Source organism: Nerophis lumbriciformis, linkage group LG29, assembly GCF_033978685.3.
Source record: "Nerophis lumbriciformis linkage group LG29, RoL_Nlum_v2.1, whole genome shotgun sequence".
Lineage (NCBI taxonomy): Eukaryota > Metazoa > Chordata > Actinopteri > Syngnathiformes > Syngnathidae > Nerophis > Nerophis lumbriciformis.
The window spans coordinates 22,787,501-22,815,000 of NC_084576.2; the positions used below are offsets into that span (position 1 = coordinate 22,787,501).

Here is a 27,500-nt window from a genome sequence, read left to right on the forward strand (position 1 = left end):
TTTAGACCGCCACAAATACATTTTGACCACCAATGATACATTTCCACCACCACAAATACATTTAGACAAAAAATAAATTGATTTACGTGGTAAAAAATATATTTAGACCGCCAAAAAATAATTCAGACTGCCACAAATGAATTTTGACCACGAAAAATAGATTTTGATCACCACAAACAAATTTAGACTGCCACAAATACATTTAGACATATAATAAATTGATTTACATAGTAAAAAATATATTTAGACCGCCAAAAATTAATTTATTCTACCACAAATACATTTAGCCCACCACAATTCCATGTAGATAGCCATGAAAACGTTTAGACTGCCACAAATACATTTTGACCACCAAAAATACGTTTTGACCAACATAAATACATTTTGACCACCACAAACACATTTAGACTGCCACGAATACATTTAGCCCACCACGATTCCACATACATTGCCATGAATACATTTAGACCACCACAAATAGATTTTGACCACCAATGATAAATTTCAATCGCCACAAATACATTTAGACAAATAATAAATTAATTTACATGGTAAAGAAATATATTTAGACCCCCAAAAATGCATTTAGACTGCCACAAATAAATTTTGACCACCAAAAATAAATTTTGATCACCACAAAAAAATGTTGACTGCCACAAATACAGTCAGCCCACCACAATTCAATCTAGAGCGCCATGAATACGTTTAGACTGCCACAAATACATTTTGATTACGAAAAATAGAATTTGACCACCACAAACACATTGAGACTAGAACAAATACATATTGACCACCAGAAGTAGATTTTGACCACCACAAACAAATTTGGACTGCCAAAAATACATACTGACCACAACAAAAAATATTTTGACCACCACAAACTAATTTAGACTGCCACAAATACATATTGACCACCACAAATAGATTTTGACCACCACAAACAAATTTAGACTGCCACAAACACATTTAACCCGCCACAATTCCACATATATTGCCATGAATATGTTTAGACCGCCACAAATAGATTTTGACCACCAATGATAAATTTCAACCGCCACAAATACATTCAGACAAATAAAAAATAGATTTACATGGTAAAAAATATATTTAGAACGCCAAAAATTAATTAAGACTGCCACAGATACATTTTGACCACCAAATAAAGATTTTGATCACCACAAACAAATTTAGACTGCCACAAATACATATTGACCACCACAAAAAATATTTTGACCACCACAAACAATTTTAGACTGCCACAAATCCATATTGACCACTACAAAAAATATTTTGACCACCACAAACAAATTTAGACTGCCACAAATACATATTGACCACCACAAAAAAAGGTTTTGACCACCACAAACACATTTAGACTGCCACAAATACATTTAGCCCACCCCGAATCCATGTATATTGCCATGAATGTGTTTAGACCGCCACAAATACATTTTGACCACCAATGATAAATTTCAACCGCCACAAATATATTTAGACAAATGATAAATTGATTTACGTGGTAAAAAAATATATATTTAGACCGCCAAAAATTAATTTAGACTCCCACAAATAAATTTTGAACACCAAAAATAGATTTTGATCACCACAAAGAAATTTAAATTGCCATAAATACATTTAGCACGTCACAATAGATTTAGACTGCCAAGAATAAATTTAGACTGCTACAAATATGGCTAGATCAAAACAAATATGTTCAGACCGCCATAAATTAATGTATGATGCCACAAATACATTTAAACCGTCAGAAATTGATTTAGACTGCCACAAATGCATTTTGACCACCACAAAAAATATCTAACTGCCTAAACTAGGTTTAGACTCCGACAAATTGATTCAGATTGCCACATATACATCTAGAGCGCCACAAATGCATTTAGCACGTCAAAATAAATTTAGACTGCCAAGAATAAATTTAGATCGCTCCAAACACGGTTAAATCGAAACATATATGTTTAGACTGCCATAAATGAATGTATAATGCCACAAATGAATGTATAACGCCACAAATACATTTATTTTGTCAGAAATAGATTTAGAGTGCCACAAATAAATGTAGACTACCACAAAAATGTTAGATCGCCACAAATGCATTTAGCACGTCACAACAGATTTAGACTGCCAAGAATACATTTAGACTGCTACAAATATGGTTAGATCAAAACAAATATGTTTAGACTGACATAAATAAATGTATAACACCACAAATACATTTAGATTGTCAGAAATAGATTCAGACTGCCACAAATAAAGTTGGACCACCACAAAAAATATTTAACTGCCTTAAATAGGTTTAGACAGCGACAAATTCGATTTAGATTGCCACAAATGCATTTAGACCACCACAAATGAATTTAAATTGTCAAAAATTGATTTAGACTGCCACAAATAAATTCACACCACCATAGAAAAAATTTACCTGCCTCGAATAGATTTAGGCCGCGAAAAATTGATTTAGATCGCACATTTAGATCGCCACAAATGCATTTAGCACTATACAATAGATTTAGACTGCCAAGAATAAATTTAGACCACTACAAATACGGTTAGATCGAAACATATATGTTTAGACCGCCATAGATGAATGTGTAATGCCACAAATACATTTGGATTGTCAGAAATAGATTTAGACCACCACAAAAAATATTGAACTGCCTAAAATAGGTTTAGACCGCGACAAATTGATTGTAATAGCCACAATTATATTTAGACCGCCACAAATGCATTTAGCACGTCACAACAGATTAAGACTGCCAAGAATACATTTAGACCGCTCCAAACACGGTTAAATCGAAACAAATATGTTAAGACCGCCATAAATGAATGTATAACGCTACAAATTAATGTATAACGCCACAAATACATTTGGATTGTCAGAAATTGATTTAGACCACCACAAATACATTTAGACCACCACAAAAAATATTTAACTGCCTTGAATAGGTTTAGACCGTGACAAATTGATTCAGATCGCCACAATTACATTTACACCGCCACAAATGCATTTAGACTGCCCTCCCCTGTAAACACATTACAACACACGCCATTTGTTTTGTTTTTGAAACTCGCTTTTTTGCAAGCGGTTAAATATGCAAATCAGATCATTGCCTTATTAGCATACCTCCCGTCCGCTGTACTCAGATTACAATCAGTAATCCAGCATGAAAAGTAATCTACTGCTGACATTTGTGCTCATCCGCCGTTCACCGGGCAGGTGGAATAGGTCACATGACCATCTTGACCTCATCGAGCGCAGATGGGGGGGGGGGGGGGCTGGGGTGTGTGTAGTTAGGTCAACAATTATGGCTGACATTTAGCTAACCTTTTGCGGAAGATATTTGGAAAAGACACACTTGGAAAAGGACAGGAAGTCTTGTTGTTTTGATACTGTATCAGAATTAATCAATAATAGATCATATAATAACATGCACTGTATCAGTACTAATCAATAATAGATCATAAATCAGGGCGCACTGATAGTACAAAACCCCAAAACCAGTGAAGTTGGCACGTTGTGTAAATGGTAAATAAAAACAGAATACAATGATTTGCAAATCCTTTTCAACCTATATTCAATTGAATAGACTGCAAAAACAAGATATTTAACGTTCAAACCGGCCAAATGTTTTTAACCCCATGTGCCCCCCCACCCCAAGTCAAAAAGTTTGGAGATTGTCAGAAAAAATTCCGTTCTATGAGTTCCCAATGAACAGACAAGAGGCAGTCTTTATTGCACCAAGCAAAGGCTTGGAAAATTCCATTGTGTACGATGGGAGGAGACGGGAGGGGGGTTATCTATTGTCATCCAAGACCTGCCCAGGCTGAAGCCAAGACCAGCCCGAGCCCGAGGAATCTTTTTCTTTTGTGTTAATGTGACCGAAAACAATGACTGTTTACATACCCCCCATTCCTTTGGAAGCAGATGTTGTTGTGTCCAAATAAAGGAGGAGACGTAAACCTTGGGTTACACTGTAAGAGGTTACAGGTTGACACGTTTCTCCTCAATTGAGTCAAAATTCAGAATTCTGCCTCTGTTTGATTCTTTGCTTCTTGTCTTGTTTAATAAATGTCATCAGTGTTTGAACCTGACAGAGACCCCTGAGCTAAATAGTCGACGAGTGTCATTATTTCGGTGAAAGGACGCATATGTAGTGGCGTCAAAGCGACGCCTTCAAAATAAAAGCATTGTTGTTTTTAATCCATGCATGAAGTCAATTAATTTTCCAAGGCACAGGGAAGGCTGCGAGTGTAAAGTACATGTAAAAAAAAATTAAAATAGCCCGTCGCTTAAAATAACTGGATTTTTATGAGTGAGCTAAAGAACATGGAGAAGGAATTTTAGTATTAATATAAGTGTCATCAGACTTTTACAGCCTATTTATGTTTATATGGGTTTATATTGCATATTGCATTTTAATTGACCTGCACAGGAGCAGGAAGTGTTTTATTTAGCAGGAGATATTAGACCTTCCTCTGGAGCTGCAAAATAATGAATAAGTGAATCGGAATTCCTTCGTTCTTCATCCTAATGACACGTTTTTTGGGGAGAAATGCACGCTTCCCACACGTTTCTGTTCTCTGCGCACAGAGCAAGTTTTCTGAACTAGAGTCCTGACCTAACTTCCAGCCATCAAAGAAAGCCCTCATTTGAGTACAATACAGTACAAAAAAAATGCTAACAGGGTAATCCCTTGTTTTTGGCCGTTTATTGCTTTGAGAGCTGACCTGACATCGTAGGTATTTTTATTCATAAATCAAATACTTTCAAAGCTGGAGCACCAAAAAACTGTTTATTACCTTCTAAATGTGTGTTTTGACAACAAAACAAACACCAGCATTGTCACCTGTGTACACATACTTATATACACATACTTATGTACACATACTTATGTATACATATATACTGTGTGTATATATATATGCACACTCACGCACAAGTACATATATACATATATATAAATGCATATATATATACATTTTACAATGTAATGGTTCACTCAGCTTCAGGCAGCCTTGAGATATATATATATATATATATATATATATATATATATATATATATATATATATATATATATATATATATATGTTAGGTCAGGAAAAAACACAGAGGGTATTTCATCCCTACAAGCCTGTTTCGCAGGTTTCCCTGCTCTTCAGGGGATTTCTAAATCCCCTGAAGAGCAGGGGATTCTTTTCTCTTGCCCCCCTAACACTTTATTGTATACTTGTATATTGATTTCTCACGCCCCCCCAACACCTTATCGTATACGAATGTATATTTGTGTATTGTATTCTCACGCCCCCCGACACCTTATTGTATACTTATGTATACTTGTGTATTGTTTTCTCACGCCCCCGACACCTTATCGTATACTTATGTATACTAGTGTATTGTTTTCTCACGCCCCGACACCGTATCGTATACTTAAGTATACTTGTATATTGTTTTCTCACGCCCCCCCGACACCTTATCGTATACTTATGTATACTTGTGTATTGTTTTCTCACGCCCCCCCCGACACCTTATCGTATACTTATGTATACTTGTATATTGTTTTCTCACGCCCCCCGACACCTTATCGTATACTTATGTATACTTGTGTATTGTTTTCTCACGCCCCCCCGACACTTTATCGTATACTTGAGTATATTTGTATATTGTTTTCTCACACCCTCTCGACACCTTATCGTATACTTATGTATACTTGTGTATTGTTTTCTCACGCACCCCGACACCTTATCGTATATTTATGTACACTTGTGTGTTGTATTCTCACGCACCCCTGACACCTTATTGTATACTTATGTATACTTGTGTATTGTTTTCTCACGCCCCCGGCACTTTATCGTATACTTACTGTATGTATACTTGAGTGCTATATTCTCACGCCCCCTGACACTTTATCGTATACTTATGTATACTTGTGTGTTGTATTCTCACGCCCCCTCCGACACCTTATTGTATACTTATGTATACTTGTGTGTTGTATTCTCACGTACCCCTGACACCTTATCGTGTACTTATGTATACTTGTGTGTTGTATTCTCACGCCCCCCGCCCCCCGACACCTTATCATATACTTATGTATTCTTGTTTTCTGACATTGGAGCAAGAAGCTGTTATTTTTTGCCCGCCTCACATTCTCACATTGAGAGATGTTGCATCATCAGCAGGATGACGTCCAATAGGAGGCCTGGCAGTGATGAGGTCATGTTATGTACATCACTAAAATCTTTCTGGTAACAAGAAGCAGACTTGACCTCGGTGACCCTTTTGGGCCGGCAGCAGGAGGTCATGGGCGGGGGCTCGGGGGTTTGGGAGGGGGGGGGGGGGGGGGGTCTTTTACATCTTTCACATGGGCACAACCCCCCTGCCCCTATTATGATGCAATACCTGACCTTGATGATGTCACTGCTGGACTCTCATGTCCACCTTACACATGCTCGTGTCTGGACGCTCACAGAAATACTACTACCTACTAATTACAATAATAGATATACTATAAGTACTAATACTACTACCTACTAATTACAATAATAGTTATACTATAAGTACTAATACTACTACCTACTAATTACAATAATAGTTATACTATAAGTACTAATACTAATGCTACTACTAGTACTATAAGAACTACTACTTCTACTACTACTACTACTACAGCTACCATTACTATGATGAATATTATTATTGCTAATACAACTACTTCTACAGCTACTACTACTACTACTACTACTACTACAGCTACTTCTATATCAACTACTACAGCTACTACTACTACTACAACTACTTATATATCTACTACTTCTACAGTTACTACTACTACTAGTACTACTACTACTGCTATAGGAACTATTACTACTACCGCTAGTACTATGAGAACTACAACTACTACTACAGCTACTATTACTACTACAACTACTTCTATATCTACTACTTCTACAGTTACTACTACTACTAGTACTACTACTACAACTATAGGAACTATTACTACTACCGCTAGTACTATGAGAACTACAACTACTACTACAGCTACTATTACTATGATGATTAGTATTACTGCTAGTACTAATACAACTACTTCTTTATGTACTACTACTACTATTTATACAGTTACTACTACTACTAGTACTACTGCTACTACTATAGGAACTACTACTACTACCCCTAGTACTATGAGAACTACAACTACTACTACAGCTACTATTACTATGATGATTAGTATTACTACTAGTACTAATACAACTACTTCATTATCTATTACTACTACTACTACTTCTTCTTCAACTACTTCTAAATCTATTACTACTACTTCTACAGCTACTACAGCTACTACTATAAGAACTGCTACTACTCTGACTACTACTACATCAACTACTACTACAGCTGCTACCACTAGTACTACTACTACTACAACTACGTCTACTACTACTTGTATCGCGACTAACACTACTACTATGATTTCTGCTATTCTGACTACTTTTACTATACTACTATTACTGCTACTACTATTACTACTAGTATTATTATAATAGTGCTACTACTACTATGATTATTACTATTCTAACTACTACTATTATTGCTATACTACTATTGCTACTATTACTACTACTACTACTACTACTGCTATACTACTTACTAATATGGCTACGACTGGTGCTACTACTACTCTGACTGCTACTACTACTACTACAGTACTACTACTACTACTATTACTATGGTGCTACTACTACTACTTTTGTGACTACTGCTGCTACTATTACAACTATTTCCAGTATATTGGGACTATTATTGCTACTACTATTACAACAAGTACAGTACTACTACTACTGCTACTACTACTCTGACTACAACTATGTTGACTACGACTACTACTCCGACTACTATTACTATTACTACTATGGTCCTATCGCTGCTGCAACTACTCCTACAGTGACTACTACTACTAGTAGTAGTACTACTACTACTTTTGTGACTACTACTGCTACTATTACAACTACATTACAACAAGTACAGTACTACTACTACCGCTGCTACTACTCTGACTACAACTGCAACTAATACAGTACTACTACCACTGCTACTACTACAGTGCTACTGCTGCTGCTACTACAGCACTACTTCTGCTACTACTACAGTATTGCTAATAATACTAGTACTACAACTATTACTACTACTACTAACACTACTAATACAACTACACTACTACTGTGACTACTATTGCTACTACTACAACTATTAATGCTAGGACTACTTTTACTACTACTCCTACTACTGCTACTATTACTACTTCTGTGACTCACTATTACTATGTCTACTACTACTTGTGGTAGTAGTATTGCAACAACTATTACAGTACTACTACTACATTATTAATACTTCTATTGCTACAGTGCTGCTACTGCAGTGATGACTACAGTACTACTACTACTACAGTATTACTACTTCTACTACTACAACTACAAGTACAGTAAATACTACTACTGGTACTACTACTACTACTTGTGTGACTACTACTGCTACTATTACAACTATTTATACTGGGACTACTATTGCTACTACTATTACAACAAGTACAGTACTACTACTACTGCTACTACAACTATTTTGACTACTACTACTACTCCGACTACCACTAGTACAGTATTACTATTACTACTATGGTCCTACTGCTGCTGCAACTACTACTACAGTGACTACTACTAGTAGTAGTACTACGACTACTTTTGTGATTACTACTGCTACTATTACAACTATTTATACTGGGACTACTATTGCTACTACAACTATTACATTACAACAAGTACAGTACTACTACTACTACTACTACTACTCTGACTACAACTGCAACTAATACAGTACTACTACCACTGCTGCTTCTACAGTACTACTGCTGCTACTACTACAGTATTGCTACTAATACTACTACTACAACTATTACTACAACTACTAACACTACTAATACAACTATACTACTACTGTGACTACTATTGCTACTACTACAACTATTAATGCTAGGACTACTTTTACTACTACTCCTACTACTACACTACTACTGCTACTATTACTACTTCTGTGACTCACTATTACTATGTCTACTACTACTAGTAGTAAGTAGTCCTGCAACAACTAGTACAGTACTACTACTACAGTATTAATACTTCTATTGCTACAGTGCTGCTACTGCAGTGATATAACTACAGTAATACTACTACAGTATTACTACTTCTACTACTACAGTACAACTACTGCAGTATTACTGCAACCAGCCCTGAAACTACTACTTCTGTGACTACTACTATTACTATGTCTACTACCACTACTGGAACTACTACTGCTACTACAGTACTACTGCAACTAGTGCTTAAACTGCTACAACACGTTTTTGTAACGTGTTGAAGATATAATACTCAGTGGCCAAAACATTAGGAACACAATGTAATGAGACCAAGTAAAAAAAAAAAAAGGTTGTCTTCAAAATGATCGATCGGCTACGGATCAATATCGTCCAAGTTTCATGAAAAGGCACCTGACTGACATTGCCGACTAAAGCCTTTCAATGTCGATCCCAAAACAGATCCCCTCCGGCTGACACTATTTATTTTCACACCCCCTGCTGACAAGTGACTAGCAGCTCATTGTGTGTCTCCATGCACAGTGTGGAGCCGCTCCACTAAATTAATAATAATAATAATAATAATAATAATAATAATAATAATAATAAAAATAAAAAATAAAATAATAATAATAACAATGATAATAATAATAATAATAATAATAATCCACCTCCATTACAGAAAATAACATGTTTTAGTAGCTCAAGTACCATTATCAAGTAGGTGTATCACTGAAGTATAAGCTAAACATGTTACACAGTGAGAGCCAGGGGCAGGCACGCTAATCGCTAAGCTAACTGCTAAACTCGCTGAAAACAGGAGAAGAAAAAGGCAAAGTTTAAGAAGTTTAGAGGTAAGCGCATACATAAATATATGTATGTATGTATGTATGTATGTATGTATTAGGGTTGTACGGTATACCGGTATTAGTATAGTACCACGATACTAATGAATCATATTCATATTCGGTACTATACCGCCACAATGTAAACAAACAACATTGGTGGATCGACACCTGACATCCACTGTAATGATACCAAGTACAGGAGCGTAATCAGTCGATACTACTATGATTACGTCAATATTTTTGGGCATCACAACATCTTCTTTCGTTTTTAAAAAAATGTACATTATGTTTATAAACTCAGGAAATACGTCCCTGGACACATGAGAACTTTGAATATGACCAATGTATGATCCTGTAACTACTTGGTATCAAATTGATACCCAGATACATGGTGTCATCCAAAACTAATGTAAAGCATCCAAACAATAGAAGAATAAGTGATTATTACATTTGAACAGAAGTGTACATAGAACATGTTAAAAGAGAAAGTAAGCAGATATTAACAGTAAATGAACAAGTAGATTAATAATTCATTTTCTACCGCTTGTCCTTAATAATGTTGACAAAATAATAGAATGATAAATGACACAATATGTTACTGCAAATATTAGCAGCTAAATTAGGAGCCTCTCTTTGCTTACCTACTAATAAAAGACAAGTTGTCTAGTATGTTTACTATTTTATTTAAAGACAAACTTGCAATAAGAAACATATGTTTAATGTACCCTAAGAATGTTTGTTAAAGTAAAGCCAATAATGCAATTTTTGAGGTGCCCTTTATTCTGAAAAAGTACCGAAAAGTATCGAAATAATTTTGGTACCGGTACCAAAATATAGTTATCAGGACAACACTAGTATGTATCTATGGTAACACTTTAGTATGGGGAACATATTCACCATTAATTAGTTGCCTATTAACATGCACATTAGTTACATTATGACTCTTAATTAGACATTATTAAGAACCTATTAATGCATTAATTTGCATGGCCTTATTATACAACCAGTAAGCCATTAACTGAGAGTCTTCCCTCAATAACCTCAGATGTATTGCTTATTAGTAACCCGAACCTTAACCCTAACCCTTATATGTTCCCCTAGTGTCCAAATAACTCTAAATTAAGTCTTTGTTACTTAGAATATGTTCCCCATACTAAAGTGTTACTGTATGTATGTATGTATGTGTGTATGTATGTCTGTATCTATGTCTGTCTGTCTGTCTGTCTGTCTGTCTGTCTGTCTGTCTGTCTGTCTGTATGTATGTACGTATGTATGTACGTATGTATATATGTCTGTATGTATGTATGTCTATATGTATGTATGTATGTGTGTATGTATGTGTGTATGTGTGTATGTATGTATGTCTGTATGTCTGTATGCATGTATGTATGCATGTATGTATGCATGTATGTATGTATGTATGTATGTATGTATGTGTGTATGTATGTGTGTATGTGTGTATGTATGTATGTCTGTATGTCTGTATGTATGTATGTATGTATGTATGTATGTATGTATTTATTTCTGTATGCATGTATGTATGCATGTGTGCATGTATGTCTGTATCTATGTCTGTCTGTCTGTCTGTCTGTCTGTCTGTCTGTCTGTCTGTCTGTCTGTCTGTCTGTCTGTATGTACGTATGTATATATGTGTGTATGTATGTATGTCTATATGTATGTATGTATGCATGTATGTATGTATGTATGTGTGTGTGTATGTATGTATGTATGCGTGTATGTGTGTATGTATGTATGTGTGTATGTCTGTATGTATGTCTGTATGTATGTATGTATGTATGTATGTATGTATGTATGTATTTCTGTATGCATGTATGTATGCATGTGTGCATGTATGTCTGTATCTATGTCTGTCTGTCTGTCTGTCTGTCTGTCTGTCTGTATGTACGTATGTATGTACATACGTATGTGTGTATGTATATATGTCTGTATGTATGTATGTCTATATGCAGGGGTGCCGCTAGGGATTTTGGGCCCCATGAAAATAATCTTTACAGGGCCCCTAACACAGTGTCATTATGTTTTCTGTATTATAATTTCATCATCATTAGGGGCCTCTCTGGGCCCCCCTCCATCATGGGCCCCTAGAATCCGTCTCCTTTACCCCCCCTTTTCGGCGCCCCTGTCTGTATGTATGTCTGTATGTATGTCTGTATGTATGTATGTATGTATGTATGTATGTATGTATGCATGTATGCATGTATGCATGTATATATGTATGTATGTATGTATGTATGTATGTATGTATGCATGTATGCATGTATATATGTATGTCTGTATGTATGTATGTATGTATGCATGCATGCTTGCATGTCTGTCTGTCTGTCTGTCTGTCTGTCTGTCTGTATGTATGTATGTATGTCTGTCTGTCTGTCTGTCTGTCTGTCTGTCTGTATGTCTGTCTGTCTGTCTGTCTGTCTGTCTGTCTGTCTGTATGTATGTATGTATGTATGTATGTATGTATGTATGTATGTATGTTAGTCTGTCTGTCTGTCTGTCTGTCTGTCTGTCTGTCTGTCTGTCTGTCTGTATGTATGTATGTATGTATGTCTGTATGTCTGTCTGTCTGTCTGTCTGTATGTAAGTATGTCTGTCTGTCTGTCTGTCTGTCTGTATGTACTGTACGTATGTATGTATGTGTGTATGTATATATGTGTGTATGTATGTATGTATGTATGTATGTCTGTCTGACACACACATCTCTCATCACGTCAATCAAAAGTGCATGAACACAAAATGAGTGGATCTGGCTGCATGTGTGTACCTAATGAAGTGGCCACAATGCAATGTTTTATTATGAGTTTGTTTTTTGTTTTTTTTTGCATCTCGTTTTACTGCAGCACAATTACTTCATTGTTATTATTGAAGTATTACAGGTTCAAATGAGTGACGTCGACTCTTTTAACGCACATCATGCATGTCGATGTTTAAAAACTAGTTTTTATGAAGTGATTTTTTTTAATTTTTTTTTTACTTGAATAAATTGCTGGCGATGAGGATTAATTTCATAGTTTGGAGCGCAGAAATGTTTCACATTCCGACCGCGAAGGCACGGAGTTCAAAGTTGCGGCTGATTTTTTTTGAACCCGCCAACCTTTTTTCCGTCCACGTGACCTCACCTGAGCGTCGAGCCGGCGCATGCACGCCACTCACCTCCACATCAGCACCGCCGAGGCACGTGCGATCTCCGGTGAGCGAAGCGCCGGGCGATGTCGTCGCAAAGCCCGGGGACGGTCGCGCTGGCTCCGCGGCGAACCTCCGTGTATAGCGCGTCGACGAGCGCCCGCCTTCCGCCGCCTCCTCCTCCTCCTCGCGGTCGTCCTCCTCCTCCTCCTCCTCCTCGGCCTCTGGAGTTGATGTCCGGTCTCGACCTGGGTCCACTTTGGAGCCGTCCGAAGCGGAGTCGCATCCCGGAGGGGCGGCCGTCTGGTCCTGATGCTGAGCGGCGTCTGCTCTCGGAGCGGGTCCTCCCGGCGGCGCGAGCTCGGGAGGGCGGTGCAAGCCGATTGGCGCGCTCCAGCTGTGCGCGCGTGTGACGAGGGGCGCGAAGCCCGGACCCACCTGTCCACGCGCACGCGCACTATTTACCAAGGGAGGACGGGACTGAACGCGTGGTCAATACTCGGAAAATGAAAATATAAAGATAAAAAGTGTAGTTCACATTAGTGCCATTTAATAAAGTATGGATTATATTTTTTGTTACATAACAATTCTTTAGTCCCATTCTTTTTAAGAGGCAGGTGAAACATGTTCAACTCAGTTTATTACTGGAATATAAATGTTGAGAAGTTCATTTTATTTTTGTTCTCCTCCCTAATACCAAAGTACATAACGGACCGTGACTTTAATACATACCCACCCGTGACCCTGATGCAAAGGTACGCACCGTGACCTAAATACCAAAATAGGTACCCAACCGTGACTCTGATACGAAGGTACGTTCCAAACTGTGACCCTAATACAAAAGGACGAACAAGACCGTGACCCGAATGACAAATTATTGGACCCTGTCCCTAAAATACAGACCAAACTGTAACCCTAATACTAAAGTATGTACCAAATCGTGACCTAAATGCCAAAAATATTTACCGAACTGTGATATTGATATAAAGGTACGTACCAAACTGTGACCCTTATACAAAGGTACATAGATAATTGTGACCTTAATACAAAATACGTACTGAACTGTAACCGTAATACCAAAATATGTACCTAACCGTGGCCCCAATACAAAGGTACATCCCGAACTGTGACCCTAATACAAAGGTACGCACCAAACTGTGACCCAAATACCAAAATAGGTACCCAACCGTGACTTTGATACAAAGGTAGGTAACAAACTGTGACCCTAATACAAAAGGACGAACCAGACTGTGACCCGAATGACAAATATTGGACCGTGTCCCTAAAATACGGACCAAACTGCAACCCTAATACTAAAGTATGTACCAAATCATGACCTAAATACCAAAAATATTTACCGAACTGTGATATTGATACAAAGGTACGTACCAAACTGTGACCCTTATTCAAAGGGGGGTGGCGGCCTCCTGGCCGTAGTTCCTGGTTGTCGGCCGCGTGGACTGGGGGCATGTCCGGGCCCTCTACTCCTCCTACTTATAGCGCACACAGTCACACATATATAGGACTTTGGGGATTGTCCTGCGGGGAGGGATGGCGGGGGGGTTGAGGATGCCTCCAATGGGGCTCCAGTCCTCCTGTCTTGTCCCCTGCTCGTCCATCCCTCAATATTAGCTGCATATTAGACACTTAGGATTTGGGGGTCTTGGCTTGGTTGGGACCCACCATGACCTTGATGTCCCCCAATTTTAATCGCATTATTAGTTCCCACAAGCATACATATCTCACTCACGCTACAGTACACACATCAATAGGGACTGGAGGTCGGCTGTAACGGCTGACCTCCTAATTTTAACTACACAGTAGACACTCTGGGGGCCTTGTACACATGCATGGGGGGTTTGGGGTTCGGCGCACCCCTCATTGCCTCGTCGGCCGGCGGGGACTGCGGTCTGGTGGCCTGCCAGGCTTTTATTCATTTATTATTGTTATATATATTTTTTATTTTTTATGTATTCATTATTTTTATTTTTATTATTTACTTATTTTAATTTTATTTTATTTAAAAAAAAAAAAAAAAATTAAATCTTATTATTTATTTGTGTGTGGCGTCGCGCGGGTCTCACTACCTGTTGGGTGGGGTCCGTGCCCGTGTGGCCCGACCTTGCGCTGTGGGGTCTCTGTTGGTGACTTGATGTGGTGGCGGCGCAGCCCCCGTGTCTGGTCTTGATGCTGTGTCTCGGTTGTTTGGGCGGTGGGGTGTTTGTGCGGGTTTGGGTTGGGGTGGGGGGCCTTTTGGTTGGGGGGGGTGTTGGTGTCTCTTGTTTGCGTGTTGGCGTTCGGGCTGACTGGCGGGCTGGCGCCGGCTGGTCTCTGTGGTCCTGGTGGCGTGTGGTTGCTGGTCGCAGTTTTTTTTTGATCGCTTTGATTTGATTGGCTGGTGCTGGCTGTCTGGGGTTATTGCGGCTGCTGTTTCTGCTGCCGTTTGTTTGTGGTGTGGGCGCCCGTGGCTGCTGGGTCTGGTGCAGGGGTGTGGCTGATGTTGTGACTGGTGGCAGCGCGCGCGCGTGATGGCTGTCGGGGCTGACGAACTGTGTATATGTATGTATATGTGTGTGTATGTATGTATGTATATATATGTGTATGTGTACATATGTGTATGTATATGTATATATGTGTATGTGTGGGTATGTATACATGTATGTGTGTATGTGTATGTATATATGTATGTATGTATGTATATTTCTGGGGGAACGCTCTGGGCCTGCCTGTCAGACGGGGGTCGACGCCTCAGGCTACTGCATCCGAACTGCGTGTCTGGAGCTCCTGGGTCCCGCTGTCCATCCCTTCCGGGTGCCCGTTCTTGGTTGGGGCCTGTTGGGCCTAGTCCCTGCGTCTATTGTGGTAGCTTGGTGCTGCAAGGTATTCCGAGGTGCTGCGAGTCGGCCAGTTGCTGGGGTAGTGACCTTGTTTGTCAGCATGTCTGTGATCTTCTTTTAATTCTTTTTTTTAATTAATTAATTAATTAATTTATTTATTTATTTATTTTTTTTAAAAATATATTTTATTAATATTATTTTTTGATTTTTCCCCTCCCTCGGGGGGGGGGGCTCGGCGGGGCGGTTGCTGGTTGTTCCATCTCCATCGTTGGGGTCCCTGCGGGTGGGGTGGGTGGTTCCCGTGGCCCTGTGCCTGGGTGGTCCTGCGGCGGCCGATTTGGGTGGGGTGGCCGGGGGCTGGCCTCGCCGCGCTCTCCGGGGGTGGGGGGTGGGCTCGTGGGGGCCCAGTTGCCGGTGGGGCGGGGGCGGTCTTCCCGTCCGGTTGCGGGGAGTCTCTGGGTCCCTCGGGCGGGGCGTCTCGCCTTTCTGCCCGTGTGGGGTGTGGTCTCTCGCTGGCTTGGGGTCTGGCTGTCCCCTGCTTTTCTCGTGCCCTGTCCTCTGCCGGGTGCGTCTGTCTGCGGCCTGCTGCTGGCCCTTGTGGGCGGTACGGTGGGTCGGGCTCTGGGGTTCCTGTCGCTGGCCGGCTTGCCTGCGTGGGGGCAGTGGTCCCTGGTTCCCTGGGCACCACGCCTCCTGTTTGTGGGTTGGGCTCTCGGGGGTGATGGGGCCGTGCTCTGGCTCCCACGCACTCTGGGAGTCGAATGTATTGTACATGCAAATTCACATATGCTCACATACGTACATAGGTACCTACGCTCCCACATACATACACAAATACAGTACATATTTACCTACCTAATGTTCGTACATCCACACGCACATTCAATATACAAACATACACATACACATACTGTACATATACATTCACTGTACAAACACATATACACATTCTGTACATATACATTCATTGTACAAACACATATACACATTCTGTACATATACAAGTACATATGCATACTTACACTCATGCACATAATCACGTTTCATCAAACATATATTAACGTTGTTGCCCTAGGGTAAACTGGGTGTAACACATGGCACACTGACAAAGCTTAACCTATTGTGACTATAACAATCTACAAGGTTAATGTAGGTTGCTTCTCTTTCTCCCCCTCCATTTTTCTGCATTCTTTCGTATCTCAAGTTATCATTACGTATATGTATTGTTGCATTTAAACAACTGTATTGTTGATAATAAAGGTAAATTATTGGTATTGTTCATTATCAATAGCGCTATTTCTATTGGTATTTGTATTGATCCATTTGTAGTGTAATAATGCTCATTGTCATTTCTGTATTATTTTTTATTTTTTGCTAACTGCTTATTTGCTATTACTTTTACCATCATATTTGTACATGTCATATTTGCTGATGTTGCTCTATTGTTGTTGTTGTTGTTGTTGTTTGCTGTTGTTGTTGTTGTCTCTCTGTCTAATCCCCCTCTTGTCCCCACAATTTCCCCCTCTGTCTTCTTTTTTTTTTCTCTTTCTATCCCCTCCTGCTCCGGCCCGGCTGCACTAAATGATAATATAAATACATTTAATAAAGTCAAATACAAATAAGGCAACAAGAGAAGTATCCTACACTTCTCTTTTGTAAAGTAAATCTGAACAGCCGACATGGGCATCTACATCAACTATATGATTTGCCTGAGAAGCTGGACAGGACACAAAAAAAACAAAAAATAAAAAAATAAAAAATAAAAAATAAAAAAATTAAAAAAAAAAAAGGGACGTAGATAATCGTGAACTTAATACCAAACTACGTACTGAACCGTAACGTAATGCCAAAGTACGTACCTAACAGTGGCCCCAATACCAAAATAGGTACCCAACCGTGACTTTGATACAAAGGTAGGTACCAAACTGTGACCCTAATACAAAAGGACGAACCAGACTGTGACCCAAATGACAAATTATTGGACCGTGTCCCTAAAATACGGACCAAACTGTAACCCTAATACTAAAGTATGTACCAAATCGTGACCTAAATACCAAAATACGTACCGAACTGTGATGTTAATACAAATGTACGTACCAAACCCTTATACAAAGGTCCGTAGATAATCGTGACCTTAATCAAAACAAAACCGTAACCGTAATACCTAAATACGTACCTAGCCGTGGCCCTAATACAAAGGTACATCCCAAACTGTGACCCTAATACAAAAAGACGAACCAAACTGTGACGCTAATGCCAATTTATCTATCGAACTGTGGCCCGAATACAGAGGTACATAATGGTCTGTTACCCTAATACCAAGATACCGAACCATAGCTCTAATACAAAGCTACATACCAAACTGTGACCCTAATACTAAGGTATGTACCAAATTGTGACCTAAATATCAAAAATTTGTACCCAACTGTGATATTGATACAAAGGTACGTACCAAACTGTGACACTTATGCAAAGGTACATAGATAATCGTGACAGTAATACCAAGATACGTACTGAACCGTAACTGTAATGCCAAAATATGTACCTAACCGTGGCCCTAATGCAAAGGTACATCCCAAACTGTGACCCTAATACAAAGGGACGAACCAGACCATGACCCGAATGACAAGTTATTGGACCGTGTCCCTAAATTACGTAACAAACTGTAACCCTATTACTAAAGTATGTACCAAATCGTGACCTAAATACCAAAAAACGTACCGAACTGTGATATTATTCCAATGTACGTACCAAACTGTGACCCTCATACAAAGGTACACACCAAACTGTGACCCAAATACCAAAATAGGTACCCAACCGTGACTTTGATACAAAGGTAGGTACCAAACTGTGACCCTAATACAAAAGGACGAACCAGACTGTGACCCGAATGACAAATTATTGGACCGTGTCCCTAAAATACGGACCAAACTGCAACCCTAATACTAAAGTATGTACCAAATCGTGACCTAAATACCAAAAATATTTACCGAACTGTGATATTGATACAAATGTACGTACCAAACTGTGACCCTTATACAAAGGTACATAGATAATCGTGACCTTAATACCAAAATACGTACTGAACCGTAACCGTAACACCAAAATACGTGCCTAACTGTGGCCCTAATACAAAGGTACGTACAGAACCCTGACTCTAATACAATGGTACGTACAGAACCGTGACCCTAATACAAAGGTACTCACCGAACCGTGACTCTAATACAAAGATACGTACAAAACTGGGACTCAAATACAAATGTACGTACAGAACCGTTACCCTAATAGAAAGGTATGTACAGAACCGTGACCCTATTTCAAAGGTACGTACAGAACCGTGACTCCAATACAACGGCACGTACAAAACCGTGACTCTAATACAAAGGTACGTACAGAACCGTGACTCCGATACAACGGCACGTACAGAACCGTGACTCCAATACAATGGTACGTACAGAACCGTGACCCTAATACAAAGGTACTTACCGAACCGTGACTCTAATACAAAGATACGTACAGAACTGGGACTCCAATACAAATGTACGTACAGAACTGTGACCCTAATAGAAAAATATGTACAGAACCATCCATCCATCCATCCATTTCCTACCGCTTATTCCGATTGGGGTCGCGGGGGGCGCTGGAGCCTATCTCAGCTACAATCGGGTGGAAGGCGGGGTACACCCTGGACAAGTCGCCACCTCATCGCAGTATGTACACAACCGTGACCCTAATTCAAGGGTACGTACAGAACCGTGACTCCAATACAACGGCACGTACAGAACCTTGACTCTAATACAAAGGCACGTACAGAACCGTGACTCTAATACAAAGGTACGTACAGAACCGTGACCCTAATGCAAAGGTACGTACAGAACCGTGACTCCAATACAAAGGTACATACAGAACCGTGACTCTAATACAAAGGTACTTACAGAACCGGGACTCTAATACAAAGGTAGGTACAGAACTGTGACCCTAATACAAAGGTACGTACAGAACCATGACTCCAATACAAAGGCACGTACAGAACCGTGACTCGAATACAAAGGTACGTACAGAACTGGGACTCCAATACAAATGTACGTACAGAACCGTTACCCTAATAGAAAGGTATGTACAGAACCGTGACCCTATTTCAAAGGTACGTACAGAACCGTGACTCCAATACAACGGCACGTACAGAACCGTGACTCTAATACAAAGGCACGTACAGAACCATGACTCCGATACAACGGCACGTACAGAACCGTGACTCGAATACAATGGTACGTACAGAACCGTGACCCTAATACAAAGGTTCTTACCGAACCGTGACTCTAATACAAAGATACGTACAGAACTGGGACTCCAATACAAATGTACGTTCAAAACCGTGACCTTAATACAAAGGCACGTACAGAACCATGACTCCGATACAACGGTACGTACAGAACCGTGACCCTAATACAAGGGTTCTTACCGAACCGTGACTCTAATACAAAGATACGTACAGAACTGTGACTACAATACTAAGGCACGTACAGAACCGTGACTCCAATACAAAGGTACGTACAGAACTGTGACTCCAACACAAATGTACGTACAGAACCGTGACCCTAATAGAAAGGTATGTAGAGAACCGTGACCCTATTTCAAAGGTACGTACAGAACCGTGACCCTAATTCAAAGGTACGTACAGAATCGTGACTCTAATACAACGGCACGTACAGAACCTTGACTCTAATACAAAAGTATGTACAGAACCGTGACTCTGATACAACGGCACGTACAGAACCGTGACTCTAATACAAAGGTACGTACAGAACCGTGACTCCAATACTAAGGCACGTACAGAACCGTGACTCCAATACAAAGGTACGTACAGAACTGTGACTCCAACACAAATGTACGTACAGAACCGTGACCCGAATAGAAAGGTATGTAGAGAACCGTGACCCTATTTCAAAGGTACGTACAGAACCGTGACTCCAATACAACGGCACGTACAGAACCGTGACTCTAATACAAAGGTACGTACAGAACCGTGACTCCAATACTAAGGCACGTACAGAACTGTGACTCCAATACAAAGGTACGTACAGAACTGTGACTCCAACACAAATGTACGTACAGAACCGTGACCCTAATAGAAAGGTATGTAGAGAACTGTGACCCTATTTCAAAGGTACATACAGAACCGTGACTCCAATACAACGGCACATACAGAACCGTGACTCTAATACAAAGGTACGAACAGAACCGTGACTCCGATACAACGGCACGTACAGAACCGGGACTCCAATACAAAGGCACGTACAGAACTGTGACTCGAATACAATGGTACGTACAGAACCGTGACCCTAATACAAAGGTACTTACCGAACCGTGACTCTAATACAAAGATACGTACAGAACTGGGACTCCAATATAAATGTGCGTACAGAACCGTGACCCTAATAGAAAGGTATGTACAGAACCGTGACCCTATTTCAAGGGTACGTACAGAACCGTGACTCCAATACAACGGCACGTACAGAACCGTGACTCTAATACAAAGGTACGTACAGAACCATGACTCCGATACAACGGCACGTACAGAATCGTGACTCCAATACAAAGGCACGTACAGAACCGTGACTCGAATACAAAGGTACATACAAAACCGTGACTCCAATACAACGGCACATACAGAACCGTGACTCTAATAGAAAGGTACGTACAGAACCGTGACTCCGATACAACGGCACGTACAGAACCGGGACTCCAATACAAAGGCACGTACAGAACTGTGACTCAAATACAATGGTACGTACAGAACCGTGACCCTAATACAAAGGTACTTACCGAACCGTGACTCTAATACAAAGATACGTACAGAACTGGGACTCCAATACAAATGTACGTACAGAACCGTGACCCTAATAGAAAGGTATGTACAGAACCGTGACCCTAATTCAAAGGTACGTACAGAACCGTGACCCTAATTCAAAGGTACGTACAGAACCGTGACTCCAATACAATGGCACGTACAAAACCTTGACTCTAATACAAAGGTACGTACAGAACCGTGACTCCGATACAACGGTACATACAGAACCGTGACTCCGATACAACGGCACGTACAGAACCGGGACTCCAATAAAAAGGCACGTACAGAACCGTGACTCCAATACAATGGTACGTACAGAACCGTGACCCTAATACAAAGGTACTTACCGAACCGTGACTCTAATACAAAGATACGTACAGAACTGGGACTCCAATACAAATGTACGTACAGAACCGTTACCCTAATAGAAAGGTATGTACAGAACCGTGACCCTAATTCAAAGGTACGTACAAAACCGTGACTCCAATACAATGGCACGTATAAAACCTTGACTCTAATACAAAGGTACGTACAGAACCGTGACTCCGATACAACGGCACGTACAGAACCGTGACTCCAATACACAGGCACGTACAGAACCGTGACTCGAATACAATGGTACGTACAGAACCGTGACCCTAATACAAAGGTACTTACCGAACCGTGACTCTAATACAAAGATACGTACAGAACTGGGACTCCAATACAAATGTAAGTACAGAACCATGACCCTAATAGAAAGTTTTGTACAGAACCGTGACCCTATTTCAAAGGTACGTATAGAACCGTGACTCCAATACAACGGCACGTACAGAACCGTGACTCTAATACAAAGGTACGTACAGAACCATGACTCCGATACAACAGCACGTACAGAACCGTGACTCCAATACAAAAGCACGTACAGAACCGTGACTCCAATACAAAGGCACATACAGAACCGTGACTCTAATACAAAGGTACGTACAGAACCGTGACTCTGATACAAAGGTACGTACAGAACCGTGACTCCGATACAATGGCACGTACAGAACTGTGACTCAAATACAAAGGTACTTACAGAACCGGGACTCTAATACAAAGGTACGTACAGAACCGTGACCCTAATACAAAGGTACGTACAGAACCGTGACCCTAATACAAAGATACGTACAGAACCGTGACCCTAATACAAATGTACGTACAGAACTGTCACTCTAATACAAGGGTATTTACAGAACCGTGACCCTAATACAAAGGTACGTACAGAATCGTGACTCCAGTACAAAAGGTACGTACAGAACCGTGACTCTAATACAAAGATACGTACAGAACTGGGACTCCAAAACAAATGTACGTACAGAACCGTGACCCTAATACAAAGGTACGTACAGAACCGTGACTCTAATACAAAGGCATGTACATAACCGTGACCCTAATACAAAGGTACGTACAGAACCATGACCTTGATACAAAGGTACGTACAGAACCGTGACTCCGATACAACGGCACGTACAGAACCGTGAACCTAATACAAAGGTATGTACAGAACCTTGACCTTGATACAAAGGTACGTACAGAACTGTGACTCCAATAAAAAGGTTTGTACAGAACCTTGACCCAAATACACCGTGAGGCACCTCCCTGTAACATAAACCAGCCGCTGGTGTTCTTGTTATATCTTTTGTTTTAAAAAGACTGAACTTTGAGCAAGTTGCCAAAAGTCCCTGCAAGTGACAACCAACATAAAATTCTATTTTAAGCTGCATTTGACATTTATCACAGAACCAAGTCCATGCCAATACTTCACAATATATTGCAATAGTGCCTAATGTTGTGTCCGGCGAGGTCAGCACAAGGGGAGCGGCACATCAAATATTCATTCAGGACGTTGCGCAATCTCCAGGGGGACTCTCCGAGATACTTTGGCAATATTTATGGATTACGGAGGTTGGTTTCCTCTCATAAAGTTGGCACTTTTTTCCCCCTGGTGGGCGGGAATGGAAGCGCGCCGCATCTGCATAACAATCGCACTCACGAGCAATTTGCACTCGACGAAGACGCGGCCCACCTTTTTAAAGCCCAATTATTTTACATAACATTAGCGCAGCAAAACACCTTGACGCTGAAGAAGATGGTGAAGGAGATGAAATAATCTCACCTTCATTAAAATGCTGATTGCACCTCCATGCATTATTAATAGTCGTCCCCCTAATTATACCGCCAAAAAGTCCACATTCTGTTTAATGAGGAGCTTTTCATTCTGAATCGTGTCAAAACATCATTTTCATGCGGGTGATGAATGGACAAACGTTGTATTACTTTTCCAAGCTCAAACTGCTGTTTTCTTTTCACACAATTTTATTTGGGATACTGTTTCAAAATCTTCTTCCAGACTAACAATAACTACTATGTTTTTTTTTATTTCAAAATAATAATAAATAAATATATAATAAAATACATGTAATAGGAATAAAAAATATTTATTTAAAAAAAAAAAAAAAAAAAAAACAAATACTAATCAACCGATTCCCAGGTGCATGTCTTTGGATAATAGCAATAATAAAAATAAATATATATTTATTTTAAATGTAAAAAAAATAATAATAATAAAGTGCTCATATAGTTTTTATACATATTTTATTAATTTTAGGGTGTTATATTAGTACTATATGAGCACATTTTTAATTTGTATTTACATTTTTAAGAAAAAATTTTTTTATTTTGTATTTCTATTATGTATTTTTTTATTTTAGTATGTACTAAATAAGCACATTTTTTTTAAAATTAGTTTTTTTAAATTTTTTAATAATATTTATATCATATACATTTTATTGGTTTTAGTGTAAAATAAATACAAAAATTAAATGTAAAAAAAATAAATAGTACTTATACACATACTAAAATCAATAAAATATATGTAAATGAAAAAAATAAATATGTTTTTAATGGAAGAAAAATAAAAATGTGCTATATGGTACTTAAAATTATTTTTATTGTATTTAGTATGTGTATAAGTACTATATGATCACATTTGTATTTTATTTTTAGACATTTAAAAAAATATATATTTATTTTTATCTCTATTTCAGATTTTTTTATTGATTTTAATATGTGTACAAGTGTCACGACGCACCTCGGGACACGCCCATGGCCATTCATCTCCTGCACGCGTCAGTCCGGCGGCAGCAAGCAGCTGCAATCAATCAGCACTCAGCGCACCTGTCCTTGATGATCTTCCTGGGCTTCTTAAGCCAGTGCAGACCTGCGTTCCCGGCCAGAACGTAGTCTTCTGTTCGAGTACAGTAAGCCAACTAACTAAGCTCTATGCCTTTCTCTCTCCGTGTTTCTTTCCCCGTCGTATTGTTGGTCTTGTGTTTCTCCTCTTGTCCTTCCTTACAGCTACCCCTTCGAGCTGTGCGTCTCATCTCCCCTGTGTTTCCTCTGCTTCCCTGACTGCCTCTTGGATCTCGACTTCCCGCTTGGACACGGACCTTCGACGCCTCGCAATACCGCCGACTATCTGCCTGCCTCACAGACATTCGAGCCTGCCTTTCCCCTTCGGGTAATACACAACAGATAATCTCCACACATAGTCTCACACACACATTGGATTCGTCACACTCCATTCCCTAGTTTATTTATATTATTGTTTAGTTATGATGTATATTGTAAATATATATAATAAATACATAGAGCTAAACAATACACTTTTGTTGTCTGTGCCGTATACTCCTCCTGTACACAACAACAAGTACTACATAAGCACATTTGTATTTACTTATTTTACATTTAAAAAAATATATATTTTTTTTTATTTCTATAATGGATTTTTTAAATTGATTTTAGTATGTGTACAAGTAGTATATGAGCACATTTTTATTTATTTATTTATTTTATTTAAAAAAAATATTATTTCGTTTTTTTACACATATATATATATATATATATATATATATATATATATATAATGTGTGTGTAAATATTTTTTATTTCCATTAAATATATATAATTGAATTTATTAAGTGTAAAATAAAAATAAAATATAATATTTTTTAAACGTAAAAAAAATCAATAAAATTGTAAAAAAAAAAAAAAATCTCATATAGTAATTATTCACATACTAAAATTAATAAATTATATGTAATAGAAACAAAATATATTTTTAATGTAGAAACATTTTAAATCAATAATCAATAAAATATATAAAATGTAATAAAATAAAAAATTACATGTAAAAATAAATGTGCTCATAGAGTACTTATACACATATTAAAATCAATAAATATATTTAATTGAATGTAAAAAAAAAAAAGTTTTAAATGGAAGAAAAATACAAATGTGCTGTATGTACTTATATCTATTTTTATTGTATTTAGTATGTGTATAAGTATTATATGAGCACATTTTTATTTATTTTCTTTACATTTTAAAAAATATATATTTATTTGTATTTCTATTATGGATTTTTCAGTGATTTTAGTATGTGTACAAGTAGTATATGAGCACATTTTTTAAAGTATGATTTCGTTTTTTTTACAATTGTATATATACTGAATATATATATATATATATATATATATATATATATATATATATATATATATATATATATATATATATATATATATATATATATATATATACATATACATATATATATATATATAATATATATATGTGTATATATTAGAGATGCGCGGATAGGCAACTATTTCATCCGCAACCGCATCACAAAAGTCGTCAACCATCCGCCATCCACCCGTTTCTAACATTTAATCAAACCGCATCCGCCCGCACCCGCCCGTTGTTATATATCTAATATAGACGATGCAAGGCATTAGTGAGGTTATAAAGCTTTTGCCTGTTAAAGAAAGGAGACTGATCCAATGCAGCAGAGACATTCGTGTGCCACGCTGTCACGGCCCGGACGCACACCAGTTCGCAATCATCTGGGAGCCGCGCTGAGCGCACCTCCAAGCGCGTGGAGGTGCGATGTCCGTCGCACCCGCAGCGGCTCCCCCCGGGCTCGCGCCCGAGGCTTCAGCGCGCACCGCGGCGGCCATCCTACTCGTCGCGGCAGGTAAGCTGCGCGGGCGGAGCGCGCGGAGTGACCCCTGTTACGAGCCCCCGGCCACGGGGGTGGCGGGCAGGTAGGCTGCGCGGGCGGAGCGCGCGGAGTGACCCCTGTTACGAGCCCCCGGCCACGGGGGTGGCGGGCAGGCAAGCTGCTTACCTGCTGCGCGTGACGCCGGCCGCGGCGAAGGCGGACGAGGCGGGGTGTCGGTGCGGTGGGCGCGGTGGTGACCCTGGACGTGCGTCGGGCCCTTCTCGCGGATCACCTCAGCTACGGCTCCCGGTGGGGCCCTCTCGGGGGAAGGGGCCTCGGTCCCGGACCCCGGCGAGGCGTCCCTTCTCCGCTCCGTAAAAGTGTCCATCTCTTTTTTTTTTCTTCTTCTGTTGTGGCATATGCTGCAGGTGCCTGCTCGTTTTTCGTATGTGGGTAACAACATTTAACTATGTATATATATTTCCGAATTGGTTTAACTGCCACCCGCCTGAATCTATTTAAAATCTAATTTTTTTTTATTTCAACCGCCCGACCCGACCCGCGGATAAAATCTTTTTTTTTTTTATTTCAACCGCCCGAACCGCGGATAATCCACGGACTCCGCGGTTGTGTCCGCAAACCGCGCATCTCTAGTAT

The 27,500-nt window shown here is 39.4% G+C and overlaps 1 protein-coding gene across 4 annotated transcripts in view; it reads right to left on the reverse strand.

Moving 5' to 3' along the window:
• Positions 1 to 27,500, reverse strand: part of LOC133572070 (alpha-1,3-mannosyl-glycoprotein 4-beta-N-acetylglucosaminyltransferase C-like) — a 490,538-nt gene that overhangs the window by 221,679 nt on the left and 241,359 nt on the right. For 2 of the 4 annotated variants that reach the window (XM_061924731.2, XM_061924729.2), the window contains exon 1: positions 13,157 to 13,430. The exons of 1 other annotated variant lie outside the window; for it this stretch is intronic. The gene's annotated coding sequence lies outside the window, so the exon portion shown is untranslated. Of the gene's footprint in view, positions 1 to 13,122; positions 13,135 to 13,156; positions 13,431 to 27,500 lie in introns of those variants that run through there. One more of the 4 variants, XM_061924730.1, reaches the window with a different exon arrangement.